The sequence below is a fragment of the Oncorhynchus clarkii genome, chromosome 22 (genome assembly GCF_045791955.1).
Source record: "Oncorhynchus clarkii lewisi isolate Uvic-CL-2024 chromosome 22, UVic_Ocla_1.0, whole genome shotgun sequence".
Classification (NCBI taxonomy): Eukaryota; Metazoa; Chordata; class Actinopteri; order Salmoniformes; family Salmonidae; genus Oncorhynchus; species Oncorhynchus clarkii.
The window spans coordinates 17,298,830-17,314,906 of record NC_092168.1 but is presented as its reverse complement, the minus strand read 5'-3'; positions in this window follow the sequence as shown (position 1 = coordinate 17,314,906).

The following is a 16,077-nucleotide window of genomic DNA, read 5'->3' as shown; positions in this document are numbered from 1 at the left end:
CACCTTAAATGAAATTTTGGGAAAAACGGCAAACTCCGCTCCATCATTCATTGAATCAGATGGCTAATTTATCACCAAAAAACCCACTGATGTTTCCAACTACTAAGATTAGCAAACGTAGGTATGACATGCCAGCAACAAACACTGACACTAGACATCCAAATATATCTGACCAAATTATCAAAGACAAGCATTATAATTTTGAGTTCCGTAATGTAAGTGTGGAAGAGCTGAATTTTTTTGTTGTTGTCTATCAACAATGACAAGCCACCGGGGTCTGACAACTTCGATGTAAAATTTTTGAGGATAACAGCGAATGCTATTGCAACTCCTATTTGCCATATTTTCAATTTAAACCTACTAGAAAGTGTGTGCCCTCAGGCCTGGAGGGAAGCAAAAATTATTCCACTTATTCCCCCAAATAGCCAACCAATCAGCCTGTTACCAACCCTTCGTAAACTTTTGGAAAAAATGGTGTTGACCAGATACAATGTTATTTTACAGTAAACAAATTGACAACAGACTTCCAACACTCATATAAGGAAGGACACTCAACAAGCACAGCACTTACACATATAACTGAATAATGGCTGAGATACATTTATGATAAAAAGATTGTGAGGGCTGTTTTGTTAGACTTCAGTGCAGCTTTTGACATTGTCGATCATAGTCTGTTGCTGGAAAAACATGTGTTATGGCTTTACACCCCCTGCTATATTGTGGATAAAAAGTTACCTGTCTACAGAATACAGAGGGTGTTCTTTAATGGAAGTTGGTTAATACATGACTCCATATGTGTTATTTCATAGCTTTGATGTATTTTCAACAATGTAGAAAATAGTAAAAAATAAAATAAAAACTCTGGAATGAGTAGGTGTCCAAACTTTTGACTGGTACTGTATATACTAGGCGGTGTCAGAGGAAGGTCCAACAAATTGTCAAAGACTCCAGTCACCCAAGTCATAGACTGTTCTATCTGCTACCGCACGGCACGCGGTAACGGATCGCCAAGTCTAGGACCAAAAGGCTCCTTAACAGCTTCTACCACCAAGCCATAAGACTGCTGAACAATTAATCAAATGGCCACCCGGACTATTTACATTGACATCCCCCTTTGATTTTACACTGCTGATACTCACTGTTTATTATCTATTCATAGTCACTTTACCCCTACCTACATGTACAAATTGCCTCAACTAAACTGTACCCCGGCACATTGATTTGGTACCGGTACCCCCTGTATATAGCCTCGGTATTGTTATTTTATTTTTTACTTTAGTTTATTTAGTACATTTTTTTCGACCTCTATTTCTTGAACTGCATTGTTGGTTAAGGGCTTGTAAATAAGTATTTCACAGTAAGTTCTACACCTGTTGTATTCGGCGCATGTGACTGTAACAACTGTAACAACTTTATGTCATAAAATTTGATTTGATTTGAACTTGTCCCTGGTCCAATGGCTCAATTTACCCCACAGCAACCATTTTGACTATATTAGCCCACACAGCTAAAAGGCTGCACTTTCATGCTAGGTTTGGGACCTTATATTGAAGCTTATAGAGACCCCAAATGATGTATCAAACTGTTTTTAAACAATATACTTTGAGTTAGATGCAAGCATCATGAAACCTATAACACAATACATTTATTTGACTTTGTGAAAATCAGTTTTTTTGGACCTAAATTGATTCCCACTTTTTTCTTTGTGGTTTCTTCCTTCAGACTCATTGAAATTATGACCTATTCCTAAATATTTGGTCACATGACAAAAGTTATGTATAGAAACTAGGGGTCTCAACTAACCCTTTCGTTAAACTAACCCTACTCTCCCCTACTGTCCTGTAAAAATAGTCCACCCTCCAACATCTTTAGTAAGGATTACTGTTTGAGGATTATTAAAACAGAAGAGGAAAGGTTTCACATTCCAACCTTATGTCTATGCTATTGTCTCCCATGTTGAACTCAAGCAAAGAGTATGAGCATCTCTGGGTTGTAAATCCTAATCCAGTCTACAGTCTTATTTGCATGGCATGTGCAGAGCGTCCTCTGCTGGCAAAACCCAAGCATGGCACAATACCTCTCTGAGGGAAAAGTTCACACACTACTTACAGTGAGGGAAAAAAGTATTTGATCCCCTGCTGATTTTGTACATTTGCCCACTGACAAAGAAATGATCAGTCTATAATTTTAATGGTAGTTTTATTTGAACAGTGAGAGACAGAATAACAACAACAAAAATACAGAAAAACGCATGTCAAAAATGTTATAAATTGATTTGCATTGAAGGAAATAAGTATTTGACCCTTCTGCAAAACATGGCTTAGTACTTGGTGGCAAAACCCTTGTTGGCAATCACAGAAGTCAGACGTTTCTTGTAGTTGGACACCAGGTTTGCACACATCTCAGGAGGGATTTTGTCCCACTCCTCTTTGCAGATCTTCTCCAAGTCATTAAGGTTTCGAGGCTGACGTTTGGCAACTCGAACCTTCAGCTCCCTCCACAGATTTTCTATGGGATTAAGATCTGGAGAAAGGATAGGCCACTCCAGGACCTTAATGTGCTTCTTCTTGAGCCACTCCTTTGTTGCCTTGGCCGTGTGTTTTGGGTCATTGTCACAATGGAATACCCATCCACGACCCATTTTCAATGCCCTGGCTGAGGGAAGGAGGTTCTCAACCAAGATTTGACGGTACATGGCCCCGTCCATCATCCCTTTGATGCGTTGAGGTTGTCCTGTCCCCTTAGCAGAAAAACACCCCCAAAGCATAATGTTTCCACCTCCATGTTTGACGGTGGGGATGGTGTTCTCGGGGTCATAGGCAGCATTCCTCCTCCTCCAAACACGGCAAGTTGAGTTGATGCCAAAGAGCTCCATTTTGTTCTCATCTGACCACAACACTTTCACCCAGTTGTCCTCTGAATCATTCAGATGTTCATTGGCAAACTTCAGACGGGCATGTATATGTGCTTTCTTGAGCACCTTGCGGGCGCTGCAGGATTACAGTCCTTCACGGCGTAATGTGTTACCAATTGTTTTCTTGGTGACTATGGTCCCCGCTGCCTTGAGATCATTGACAAGGTCCTCCCATGTAGTTCTGGGCTGATTCCTCACAGTTCTCATGATCATTGCAACTCCACGAGGTGAGATCTTGCATGGAGCCACAGGCCGAGGGAGTTTGACAGTTCTTTTGTGTTTCTTCCATTTGCGAATAATCGCACCAACTGTTGTCACCTTCTCACCAAGCTGCTTGGCGATTGTCTTGAAGCCCATTCCAGCCTTGTGTAGGTCTACAATCTTGTCCCTGACATCGTTGGAGAGCTCTTTGGTCTTGGCCAAGGTGGAGAGTTTGGAATCTGATTGACTGATTGCTTCTGTGGACAGGTGTCTTTTATACAGGTAACAAACTGAGAGTAGGAGCACTCCCTTTAAGAGTGCGCTCCTAATCTCAGCTCATTACCTGTATAAAAGACACCTGGGAGCCAGAAATCTTTCTGATTGAGAGGGGGTCAAATACTTATTTCCCTCATTAAAATGCAAATCAATTTATTAAAATTTTGACATGCTTTTTTCTGGATTTTTGTTGTTGTTATTCTGTCTCTCACAGTTCAAATAAACCTACCATTAAAATTATAGACTGATGATTTCTTTGTCAGTGGGCAAATGTACGAAATCAGCAGGGGATCAAATACTTTTTCCCCTCACTGTACTGTATCTAGCGATTGATAATTGGAGACTGAGAAAGCCTCCGGCAGATTACCAGGACAATCACTTTGCTTATGGTGGCATAATGTAGCATAATGATTGCATTGATTTAATATAATTTTGTACAATGCCAGGGCATCATTTACAAACAACACAAGATTTTATTTTAAACAGGGCAAATAGATCAGGCATAATAAAACATTGAAGCTACAATCAGATAACCTTGTTACCTGGTCCCTTAGTAGTTGAGACTACTTCCCTTAAATATTGATGATTCCCTGCAAGAGAAGCAGAAGTGAGAATAGGAGAGATGGGTTCCAGAGCCAGACATTCATATATAATATGTGGGAAGTTGGGGCAGACAAAGAGTACCAGTCAATCGTTTGGACACACCTACTCATTCCAGGGGGTTTCTTTATTTTTTACTATTTCCTCATTGTGGAATAATAGTGAAGACATCAAAACTATGAAATAGCACATATGGAATCATGTAGTAACCAAAAAAGGTGTTAAACAAATCTAGATCGATATTAGATTTGAGATTTTTCAAAGCAGCCTTTGCCTTGATGACAGCTTTGCACACTCTTGGCATTGTCTCAACCAGCTTCATGGGGAATGCTTTTCCAACAGTCTTGAAGGAGTTCCCACATATGCTGAGCACTTGTTGGCTGCTTTTCCTTCACTCTGTGGTCCAACTCATCCCAAACCATCTCAGTTGAGTTGAGGTCGGGGGATTGTGGAGGCCAGGTCATCTGATGCAGCACTCCATCACTCTCCTTGGTAAAATAGCCCTCACACACCCTGGAGGTGTGTTTTTGAGTCATTGTCCTGTTGAAAAATAAATGATAGTCCCACTAAGGAAGGAAGTAGATGGCTGCAAAATTTCTACTTTTAAACTCGGACAAAACAGAGATGCTTGTTCAATCTGACAAATAATCTTGATGGTTGTACAGTCGTCTCAAATAAAACTGTGAAGGACCTCGGCGTTACTCTGATCTCTCTTTTGACGAACATATCAAGACTGTTTAAAGGACAGCTTTTTTTCCATCTACGTAACATTGCAAAATTCAGAAACTTTCTGTCCAAAAATGATGCATAAATATTAATCCATGCTTTTGTTACTTCTACGTTAGACTACTGCAATGCTCTACTTTCCGGCTACCCGGATAAAGCACTAAATAAACTTCAGTTAGTGCTAAATACGGCTGCTAGAATCCTGACTAGAACCAAAAAAAATGATCATATTACTCCAGTGCTAGCCTCCCTAAACCGGCTTCCTGTTAAGGCAAGGGCTGATTTCAAGGTTTTACTGCTAGCCTACAAAGCATTACATGGGCTTGCTCCTACCTATCTTTCTGATTTGGTCCTGCCGTACATACCTACACGTACGCTACGGTCACAAGACGCAGGCCTCCTAATTGTCCCTAGAATTTATAAGCAAACAGCTGGAGGCAGGGCTTTCTCCTATAGAGCTCAATTTTTATGGAATGGTCTGCCTACCCATGTGAGAGACGCAGACTCGGTCTCAACCTTTAAGTCTTTACTGAAGACTCATCTCTTCAGTGGGTCATATGATTGAGTGTAGTCTGGCCCAGGAGTGTGAAGGTGAACGGAAAGGCTCTGGAGCAACAAACCGCCCTTGCTGTCTCTGCCTGGCCGGTTCCCCTCTCTCCACTGGGATTCTCTGCCTCTAACCCTATTACAGGGGCTGATTCACTGGCTTACTGGTGCTCATTCATGCCGTCCCTGGGAGGGGTCCGTCACTTGAGTGGGTTGAGTCACTGATGTGATCTTCCTGTCTGGGTTGGCGCAGATATCCCTCTAGTGGTGTGGGGGCTGTACTTTGGCAAAGTGGGTGGGGTTATATCTTTCCTGTTTGGCCCTGTCCGGGGGTATCATCGGATGGGGCCACAATGTCTCCTGACCCCTCCTGTCTCAGCCTCCAGTATTTATGCTGCAGTAGTTTATGTGTCTGGGGCTAGGGTCAGTTTGTTATATCTGGAGCACTTCTCCTGTCTTATCCGGTGTCCTGTGTGAATTTAAGTATGTTCTCTCTAATTCTCTCTTTCTCTCTTTCTCTCAGAGGACCTGAGCCCTAGGACCATGCCTCAGGACTACCTGGCATGATGACTCCTTGCTGTCCCCAGTCCACTTGGCCATACTGCTGCTCCAGTTTCAACTGTTCTGCCTGTGGCTATGGAATCATGACCTGTTCACAGGACGTACTACCTGTCCCAGACCTGCTGTTTTCAACTCTCTAGAAACAGCAGGAGTGGTAGAGATACTCTTAATGATCGGCTATGAAAAACCAACTGACATTTACTCCTGAGGTGCTGACTTGCTGCACCCTCGACAACTACTGTGATTATTATTATTTGACCATACTGGTAATTTATGAACATTTGAACATCTTGGCCATGTTCTGTTATAATCTCCACCCGGCACAGCCAGAAGAGGACTGGCCACCCCTCATATCCTGGTTCCTCTCTAGGTTTCTTCCTAGGTTTTGGCCATTCTAGGGAGTTTTTCCTAGCCACCGTGCTTCTACACCTGCATTGCTTGCTGTTTGGGGTTTTAGGCTGGGTTTCTGTACAGCACTTTGAGATATCAGCTGATGTACGAAGGGCTATATAAATACAGTTGATTTGATTTGATTTGACTAAGCGTAAACCAGATGGGATGGTGTATCGCTGCAGAATGCTATGGTAGCCATGATGGTTAAGTGCGCCTTGAATTCTAAATAAATCACAGATAATGTCACCAGCAAAGCACCCCCACACCATCACACCTCCGCCATGCTTCCCGGTGGGAACCACACATGCAGAGATCATCCCTTCTCACAAAGACACAGAGGTTGGAACCAAAAATCTCCAATTTGGACTCATCAGACCAAAGGACAGATTTTCATTGGTCTAATGTCCATTGCTCATGTTTCTTGGCCCAAGCAAGTCTCTTCTTCTGATTGGTGTCCTTCAGTAGTGGTTTATATGCAGAAATTCGACCATGAAGGCCTAATTCAAACAGTCTCCTCTGAACAGTTGATGTTGAGATGTGTCTGTTACTTGAACTGTGAAGAATTTATTTCTAATGAACTTATCCTCTGCAGCAGAGGTAACTCTGGGTCTTCCTTTCCTGTGGTGGTCCTCATGAGAGAAAATTGTAAAAAAAATAAAGAAAAACCCTTGAATGAGTAGGTGTTTCCAAATTTTTAACTGGTACTGTGCAAAATTATAATAAATCATAAATTATAATAACTAATAACTTCATTTGTATAGCGCTTTTCAACACAAGTAACAAAGCTCTTCACATCATAAAATAATACATTAAAAGTGCTGACAAAGAAACAATGATAGGAGAAAGGAGAACGGAAAAAAGAAAGCAAACTAAAGTCATACATTGAAATCATACATTAAAAGAATCTTTATAAAAATGTGTCTTCATCAGAGATTTAAAAAGAGCCACTGAATATGCAAGTGTCCTCTGGAAGACCATTCCAAGGTCTAAGGGCCCTAATGGCAAACGCCGGTCTCCTTTTGTTTTCAACCTTGGAATGGTCAACAGTGGTCTGCCAGAGGATCTCAGAAACATAGAATGGGGCTAAGCCTTACATGTGATTAATAATATTTTAAAATCTATTCTAAAAGTCACTGGTAGCCAGTGTAAAGAAGCAGGTGTGATATGGTTACATTTTCTGGTGCCTATTAAAAGCAGAGCTGCAGCATTTTGAACTAAGTGTAGACAATGGAGTGATTTCTGGTTGAGACATGTATACAAAGAGTTACAGTAATATAGGCGTGAGGAAATAAAAGTGTGTATAACTTTCTCCAGATCAGTGACGGAAAATACTTCAATTTATATATGTTACATGATTAAAGCAGGTCTGGACAACCAGTGTTGGGGAGTAGTGAACTACATGTAGTTCAACTAGTAACTTAACTACATGCAGTAGCTTGGTGGTATTTGAACTAAATTCTAATCTTGGTAGTGTTTTTTTTGTAGTTAATTACTTGTTTGCCATGTAGCGGTGTAGCTTACTACTAGACCTACACACTACTTCTTTAGCAAAGAGAAAAGAACCTTCTTAATTCTCACTTGAAACATCATTTTTGTTTTTAATAGGCTAAATGAATTCCGTTAACATCTGACAATTAGTAGTCCACAGTGACGTAAGGGGGAAAAATACTTTAGAGTGCTATTTAACTTGTTTTTTGGGGTATCTGTACTTTACTTGACTATTTATATTTTTGACAGCTTTGACTTCACTACATTTCTAAAGAAAATAATGTACATTTTACTCCATACATTTTCCCCGACACTCAAAAGTACTTGTTACATTTTGACAAGTAAATGTTCCAATTCACACACTTATCAAAAGAACATTCCTGGTCATCCCTACTGCCTCTGATCTGGCAGACTCACTAAACACAAATGCTTTGTTTTTAAATGATGTCTGAGTGTTGGAGTGTGCCCCCGGATATCCGTCAATAAAAAATATAAAAAATGGAAATTGTGTTGTCTGGTTTGCTTAATATAAGGAATTTGAAATGTTTTATACTTTTACTTTTACATTTGATACTTAAGTACATTTGAGCAATTCCGTTTACTTTTGATACTTCAGTATATTTAAAAACAAAAACTTTTCGACTTTTACTCAAGTAGTATTTTACTGGGTGAATTTCACTTTTACATAAGTCATTTTCTATTAAGGTATCTTTACTTTTACTCAAGTATGACTGTTGAGTACTTTTTCCACCACTGGTAGTCTATGATATTTCAGATTTAGATATGATTATATATCAAGAAGTGGTTTCCATGTAGTGAACTACTTTTTCAAAGAAACTTTAATTAAGGAAACTATATATTTTTTAAGGTAGCTTTGTTTAGCTTAAATATATCCAGTGTGAAGTATAATGAACAAAAATATAAACGCAACATGCAACAATTTCAAAGATTTTGACTGAGTTACAGTTCATATAAGGAAATCAGTCAATTGAAATAAATTAATTGGGCCCTAATCTATGGTTTCACATGACTGGACAAGGGCCCACCCACAAAAGGGCTTTATTACAGACAGAAATACTCCTCAGCAGCCCCTGGAATTTTTCGAATAAGTTGTTCATACACTAATAAGCCACCAATTGTTTTAAAGAGCCTTTAAAAAGCAACAAATCCCTTTGAAAACAGCCTATGTGGCATCGATATGAGTCAGAAACAGTTATTCTAGTGTCAAAATTGACTACAAAGTGTAAAACTGAGTTTGGAACATCCGTGCGTCACAACGAGTAAATGAAGATTGGGTTTTGTTTTGACAATGCCCACTAACATCGGGTGAACAGCTGCAGAGATTGCTCTCTATCCAATAGCATAGACAGTGAGACAGACTTGCCCAGCAGCTCGGACTTTGTTTACATAAGACAAATCTCACACGTTTTTTTACTTGAAAAATACTGCACCAAACACCTTAGTTAGATGAAAAATCATGCGACTAAAACATCCTTGAGATAGGTCTGTAATTACTCAGTGAGGAGGCGTCTAGACTGGGGTTTTTAAGGAGAGGTTGGACCAGAGCAGTTTTATAATAGGCTGGAAAGGAGCCAGAGGTCAGGGAGCTATTTACAATTGACAGAATGTTGGGGCCAACAGTAGGCATAACCTCTTTTAGTAGTCTAGCAGGGATCATGTCCAAGGGGAAGTATCACTGTTAGGAGGGCACCAAGAACACGCTCAATTGTCTTAAATAGAATTTAAGTTGTGGGAGTCCTCAGAGATCAGAGTAGACTAAGTGTGGGGAACATAAATTCCCTTTCAGTGTGAGTGGGGTTGGAGGGGTCGAAGGGAGGGGAGGGTATGACCTTGTCTCTTCCCTGGTGTTCTCAGCAGATACTAGCCTTCAACACATACTAGTGTGGGATTAGAGCAGGGGATGTATCAGGGGGACAGAGCATCAAGAAGACACTTTATCATATTTTTGGTTGAAGCACCTCAGTAAGTATCGGCAAGTAGAGATGTTCAGTTCATGGACAACTTGAGAGGTTCAAAGGACCAGGATATATGAAAGGGTGTATGTTGTATTTTTCTAGCAGTTTATTTACTCAACCCAAACCATACATCTAATTTTCACATTTGGTTTATTCTACCTTAATCGTTTTAAATGAATAAATGAAAACAAAAACCTTATGAAAGATCTACTGACTTACTCAATGCCCATCTACTACTTTTGGCTAAATATAGTGAGGACGGGACAAGACAGGGGCATCTTGAACCTGTGATAGAAAATCACTGGCTGTGAAGGTAGTAGTAGCCTAACCTTCACAGAGTCTGCTCTGAGGTTTGCTTGGGTGGATATGCTCAGAGTAAAGTTGTTTGTAGCTTGTTGCTATGAGGACACAACTGCAGGGAGCAATGTAATTATTTTGCCATGGCTCCGTGTTTTGTGCACCAAATAGGATAAGGATGTATCTTGGATCTGATTTATTGCAGCCACTTTTTTTTTTACCAATTACATTTTTTTAAACAATGTGCTTTCCCTTCAATTCTATATTATTCTTCCCAGGACATTTTGTTGAATTTGAAAAGAAAAAAACAAACATGCAAATACCCTACCCTCAGAAGAGAAAGTGGGATCAACTGTTGGATCAAAAGTGGGATATATGCACGATTGCAAGTGAAAAATTTAAATGCTTCAGTAGTTTGTTTTTAGTTACTTGCATTCAATTGTTAATATTAATAACTTTGAAGAGGTTTCCATCACAAAAAAGATTGCTGTTTTGATACTGCTGTAAAAGTGCAGTAACTGCAGTTGACTGTGGTATTTTGGATGCAGTAGTTGCAGAATAACTGTAGTGTATTGCAATTACACTGCAAAATTACTGCAATAAAAAAACATAACTTGGACAAAGTACTTTCAGTTATACTGCAATCTTTTTTTCATCGTTTTTTTTCTGTTAATAATGCACAAACAATTGAAGAGGGGGTTAGAAGTATTGTTTATTTATATCTATGGATCTATATCTATTTTAATTTCACAAAGTAACTTGGCGAACCATCCAGTTCGTCAGATACATTCAAACCAATTAGTTTTGACATGGCACAAGTATGCAGCAACATTGAATTTTTGGTAATGCTTTATCTGTTGTCTGGCTGGTTGTCATGTGGCTCTGAGAGGAAAGACCTATGTGTTTTTGCACCCCTTGTGTGAGATTTTACACATGAATGGGGCGAGATGTGAGAGGTGAGCTGGCCTGACCTCAGGTCACAAAGCAAGACAATTCCAAGCATTGCTTTTATGGTGTGGAACACTCCTGTGGCCCCACGGTGGGAGGAGTTTCAGCAACTGCCATTTTAGAAAAGAGTTGGTTGCTACTTCAAGGATTCCATTACTAGCTCTCACACTGAGATGGTATGGATTCACACATGGATCTGCATAGAAATAAAACTCCCTACTGTTTAACACAAAAATAAACAGCTTACCATATTTTTAAAGCATCTATGCCAAATAACTGTTTCTAGTTACTTAACTTATCTCCAAATTTAAAAATTGCATAGGTGACATACATGGACTTATACTTGCAGGATGAGCTGTACCTTCAAGGTCATTTTAACAACATAAAAATGTATGCATTGAGAATAAGGGCTTTGAACATCAAATGTATGCATACAATGCCGATTCCTTTACGTCCAATGTCACCTTGACTCACAAGTTGAAAGTTATACTGTGTTAGTAACCACGTGGGAAATGGAAATTTACCACATACGACTGGTAAAAACCCCTTTGAACGGCCCTCCAACTGGTAATTTCTTATGGGAAACTCGTCTACCATCCTGAGCTCCCACTTCTCCCACATGCTGACGTCACCTACTAAAGAAATGAACTTGATAACGGCATTTTGGCAGTTAAATGCAAAAACAAAACATAATTGATAAGAAGCACTGTAATTTGTTAACAAGCATGATAGCTGTACTTTTAGTTTATGGTTTACACAGCTTGTTGGCCATTAGCCAATCAGTGTTTCTCAACTAGTTAAAACCATGTGAATGGATCCAACTGGTATTTACGACTTCACAACTGGTAAATTCCCACCTCCAACTTGGTTATGAACGCAGCATTACTCACTGGATAATTCCGAAACAGAGAGTCAGTGAAACAATACCATACAGGGGGAAGGATGAGGGGTTTCATGTACACTCTTTCTTTGGTTGTCCCCATGGGAGATTCAAAGGGTTCGCTCATGGGGACAGCCGAAGAACCCTTTTAGGTTTTGGATAAAAACCTTTTTGTCAAAGTGTAGGTTTCACATTATTTCTTCACAAAACTAACACAGTGTCATAGTATTCCACCTAACAGTCTCACTATATTATAACATAATTTGAAAACTCTGAACTATGATGATGACATACTGTAAATAAGAAGTTTGTTGGCACTTAGGGGCGGCAGGGTAGCCTAGTGGTTAGAGCGTTGGACTAGTAACCGGAAGGTTGCAAGTTCAAATCCCTGAGCTGACTAGGTACAAATCTGTCGTTCTGCCCCTGAACAGGCCGTCATTGAAAATAAGAATTTGTTCTTAACTGACTTGCCTAGTTAAAATAAATAAAATTAGAAGCCAGAACAGAGAAGAGGCACTCTTCAGAAGGGTGGACAAGTGGTAAACAACAGTAGGCCTACTGTATGGTGCTCTGGCATCACCTGAATGTAGGGGGAAGTCAAAGCGGTTCCCTTCACTACTCAGGACTAAGTCTATTGCAGGACTCTCCAACCCTGTTCCCAGAGAGCTACCTCCTGTAGGTTTTGACTTCCACCCCAGTTGTAACTAACCTGATTCAGCTAATTATTAGATGTGCGCTAGATTAGGGTTGGAGTGAAAACCTACAGGACGGTAGGTCTCCACAAACAGGGAGCCCTGGTCTAGTATGTGCAACAACATGAAGCCATCTTTGTTTTTGTTGGAAACATCATATCAATAATTTAGTACTTTCCACAACACTGGCATCTTTGTAATTTTCTGTAAGGATGAAGCACCATGTTATATAGCCTACAGCAGTGGTTCCCAACCAGGGGTAGTAGGACCCCTGGGGGTACTTGGCCTATCCACAGGGGGTACTTGAGAAGGCTCAAGAGACCATAGACTTACTGGTCAAATGTACATGAAGGGGTACTTCAGGGGTACTCCGGGCACAGTAAAATTCAGTTGGTGGTACAGTAACCGAAAAAGGTTGGGAACCACAGGCCTACAATATGCATTTTCACCTATATTTATAATATTTAAGACATTATAGCCTACCTTCATATCATTGTTCTCTCCAACTCATCACATTTGCATCAGTGTTCAGTTTGGCACTCTTTTTTAGATTGAGTCTAGTCTTAGTGATTTTTGACAAAAATATAATTAAGTCTTAGTCACATTTGTCATTTGAATAATGATTTAATCTAGTTATTGTCAAAATGATGAAAACAGTGGGACAGCAGGCATATACCGTCTAAGAAAAATATTATATTATATAAGAATTATCTGGCCATGTAAAATCCTAATTCTGCCTACATAAATATTGCACATTAAGTACAAAACAGACACACACAAGCAGAGGGAGAGAGCGAGTGCGAGATTTTCACCCAATGGTATCGTAAAGTAGTATGATTTGCACCTCAGCAGCCACATTGATGTCCAAACGTAGAACGGGAGGTATTAATGACTGTTTCGCCCAATGATGTAGTCGAGTAACCAAACATCGAGTCCCAAGTCCCCTGTGCTTGAGTCCGAGTTCAAGTCCCAGTGCTCGAGTCTGAGTCATTGGGTCCACATTAAGTTAAAATAAAGTTATTTAGACAGCCAGATATAGCGTAGTGGCAAGAGGGATTTAGTCAATAAATTGTTTGTGCCAAAAAATGTTTCCATATAGGCAACAGGTAATGTTAACAGGGCCACGATATACATTTCATGAATAAAGCCGACGTTATTCCTTATTCAAAATGTTAGAGACGCATGATTGTTCTATAGTATATTTCTATGCGAACATTCAAAAGCGTGAACGCGACCCAGGTTGTTAGCTGTAGCTAGCTAATGAGACAACATGACTGAACAAGGTAGCCTAAACAAATGGTTAACTGTCCAGTCCGCAAGATCCTAGTTTAAGAACGGCCTGCAATATATTTTATGAATGTAAAATGCGGCCCAATGCACGATAGAAAGAAAAGTATATATTTTAGATGAGATTTGGGTTTAGTATAGGCATATAGGCGTAATCACAGTGGGGGGAACAATTTATTAAAATGGAATTCCGAAATTACCGTAGTTAAATTGACTTTGCAAGAAAAGTAATGCTTGTTAATTATTATTTTTCTGGACACAGATTAAGCCAATTCCTCGTTATCTAAACAACATGTTCAATTGAGAATGCATTAATGATTTAGGTAACATTTTACTTAACATCCTTCAGTTATAACCCATTATGGTGATGTTATAAGGCATCGTAAGACGTGTCATGTAATATAACCTTTTATAATGTTATAATCTAATAATGATGCTGATTCCTGGATAAATAATAGACGTTTTGAGTCAGCTGCAAATGTCCATTATAAGCATAACATATAAACCTCTTTATAAGAGATTATAAATCATGTTGTTTATAACAAGTAATAAAGCAAGTAATTTATAGGCCTACCTGCAGGCAATGTTAACAATGTGTAACCACGATTTACCTCCACTAGCCTATTCAGTTGTGTAACTTTTCAAAAAGTCATGTAAATCTCACTTACTTAGAATAACATGAACTAATTAATCGTCCATATCATAATAATTTCTGATTGCATAAGAAACCAATGTAAAATCTAAGACAGAAAATACTTCAGACTGATTAAGAGAGTAAACTTTGCTATTTTATCTCCACTAGTCTGCAATCAAATAATTCATCATGAGACGCATAGGCTACTTGAACTAAAATGTTGCAGTTGATCCATTATTGATATATTTGTAGCCAATCGATGATCGATCAATATTACTTCGAACAAGAAAAGAGCTCATGGCCAACATTTCCATTGTAGTAAACTCGTGTTTTGGATTGGCCGAGGGTAAAGATCGGAAGTAGTTTATTTATGCTAATGAAGGAGTTGGGGTTGTAGATATTTACGTTCGACGGCGGGAACCGCCCTTCATTCACCACATGGTTAAAAGCAGGGGACGTTCGCGCCACTTTCACAATTTTACTACGATTCACAAAGTCCTGTCGAATCAAAATAGCAGCATACGGGGGATGCGTTTATTTGTGTTTTTTTTTACTTCGCTACGACGCATTTGACAAGTTTATGGTTTAGTTTCGTAGGTATGCCTGGAGCATTGACAGTAAACGGTAAGTCTGCAGTAGTGAGTGAAGATGGTGGATTTCAGAGGCGAATGTCTTAGTACGCGCATGTTATTGACAAGAAACCTGTTGTTAGCCTCTTCATGGGATGCGACTGTAGAAGTTAAACAATGCTTATTTATGCATTTTATTTACCAAATTGATGCAGGGAATATATTCTCTATCGGCTGTTTTTGCATTTAAAACAATAACGTTAAGAGGCGCATGGCCCCTTCCTCCATAGTTCTGGGAATGAGGGAGATTTGAAAAGCGTGCACTGCTGCCTCTACTAGTGTGGCTAGTGTAAGTGAACATTACTTTAGGTAATTATGGATATGTCGCTAGAAATATATTTGTGTAATGGTATACATTTTATGACCAGGCAATAAATAAAGTTGCGTTATTTTGTCTGTTTTCAGTGGCGTGTGCGTTGAAGTGCCTCCAGAACAAAGCAGTAACACATGGGGCTGAAGGCCGCGCGCCTCTGCTAGCTTGGCAGGCTATGCCAGCGAGCACTTAGCTAGCTAAATTACTTTGCCTGTCATTCAGATGGCTCGTTAGCCACCCGCTGGTTGATAGCTGAATACAATTATTGCTGGGCAGACTTTGTTTCGCGTGTTAAGTGCCCATATCATGCAGTCGGTGACATCAACAATGTTGAAAAATATGCGCAGAGTTGAAGGCCGGGAGGCAACTTTAGCTTGCTACAGTAATGGCTGGCGGTTTTGAGCTTCGTATCTGTTCTTGTTTTCATACGTTGGTGTAAATCTTTCCCACATTTTGTACCAGACTCTCAATCTATGATTTAGCACTAACATTAACATGCCGAAGTTGGTCTCAACGTGACACTTGTCGTGGCATGGGCTGCCAGCGAACGTTAGCTAGCTTCTCACATGCTTTGTATGCAGCGTCTTGATGTGTGGATTCATGTTAAGTTCGCGATATATCATTCGCGTGGGGCGCTTGGCCAACTAGCGAGGCATATTTCCATACCTCAACATGTGTAGTCTATGGATGTGTTAAGTTGATTATGGGTTATATTG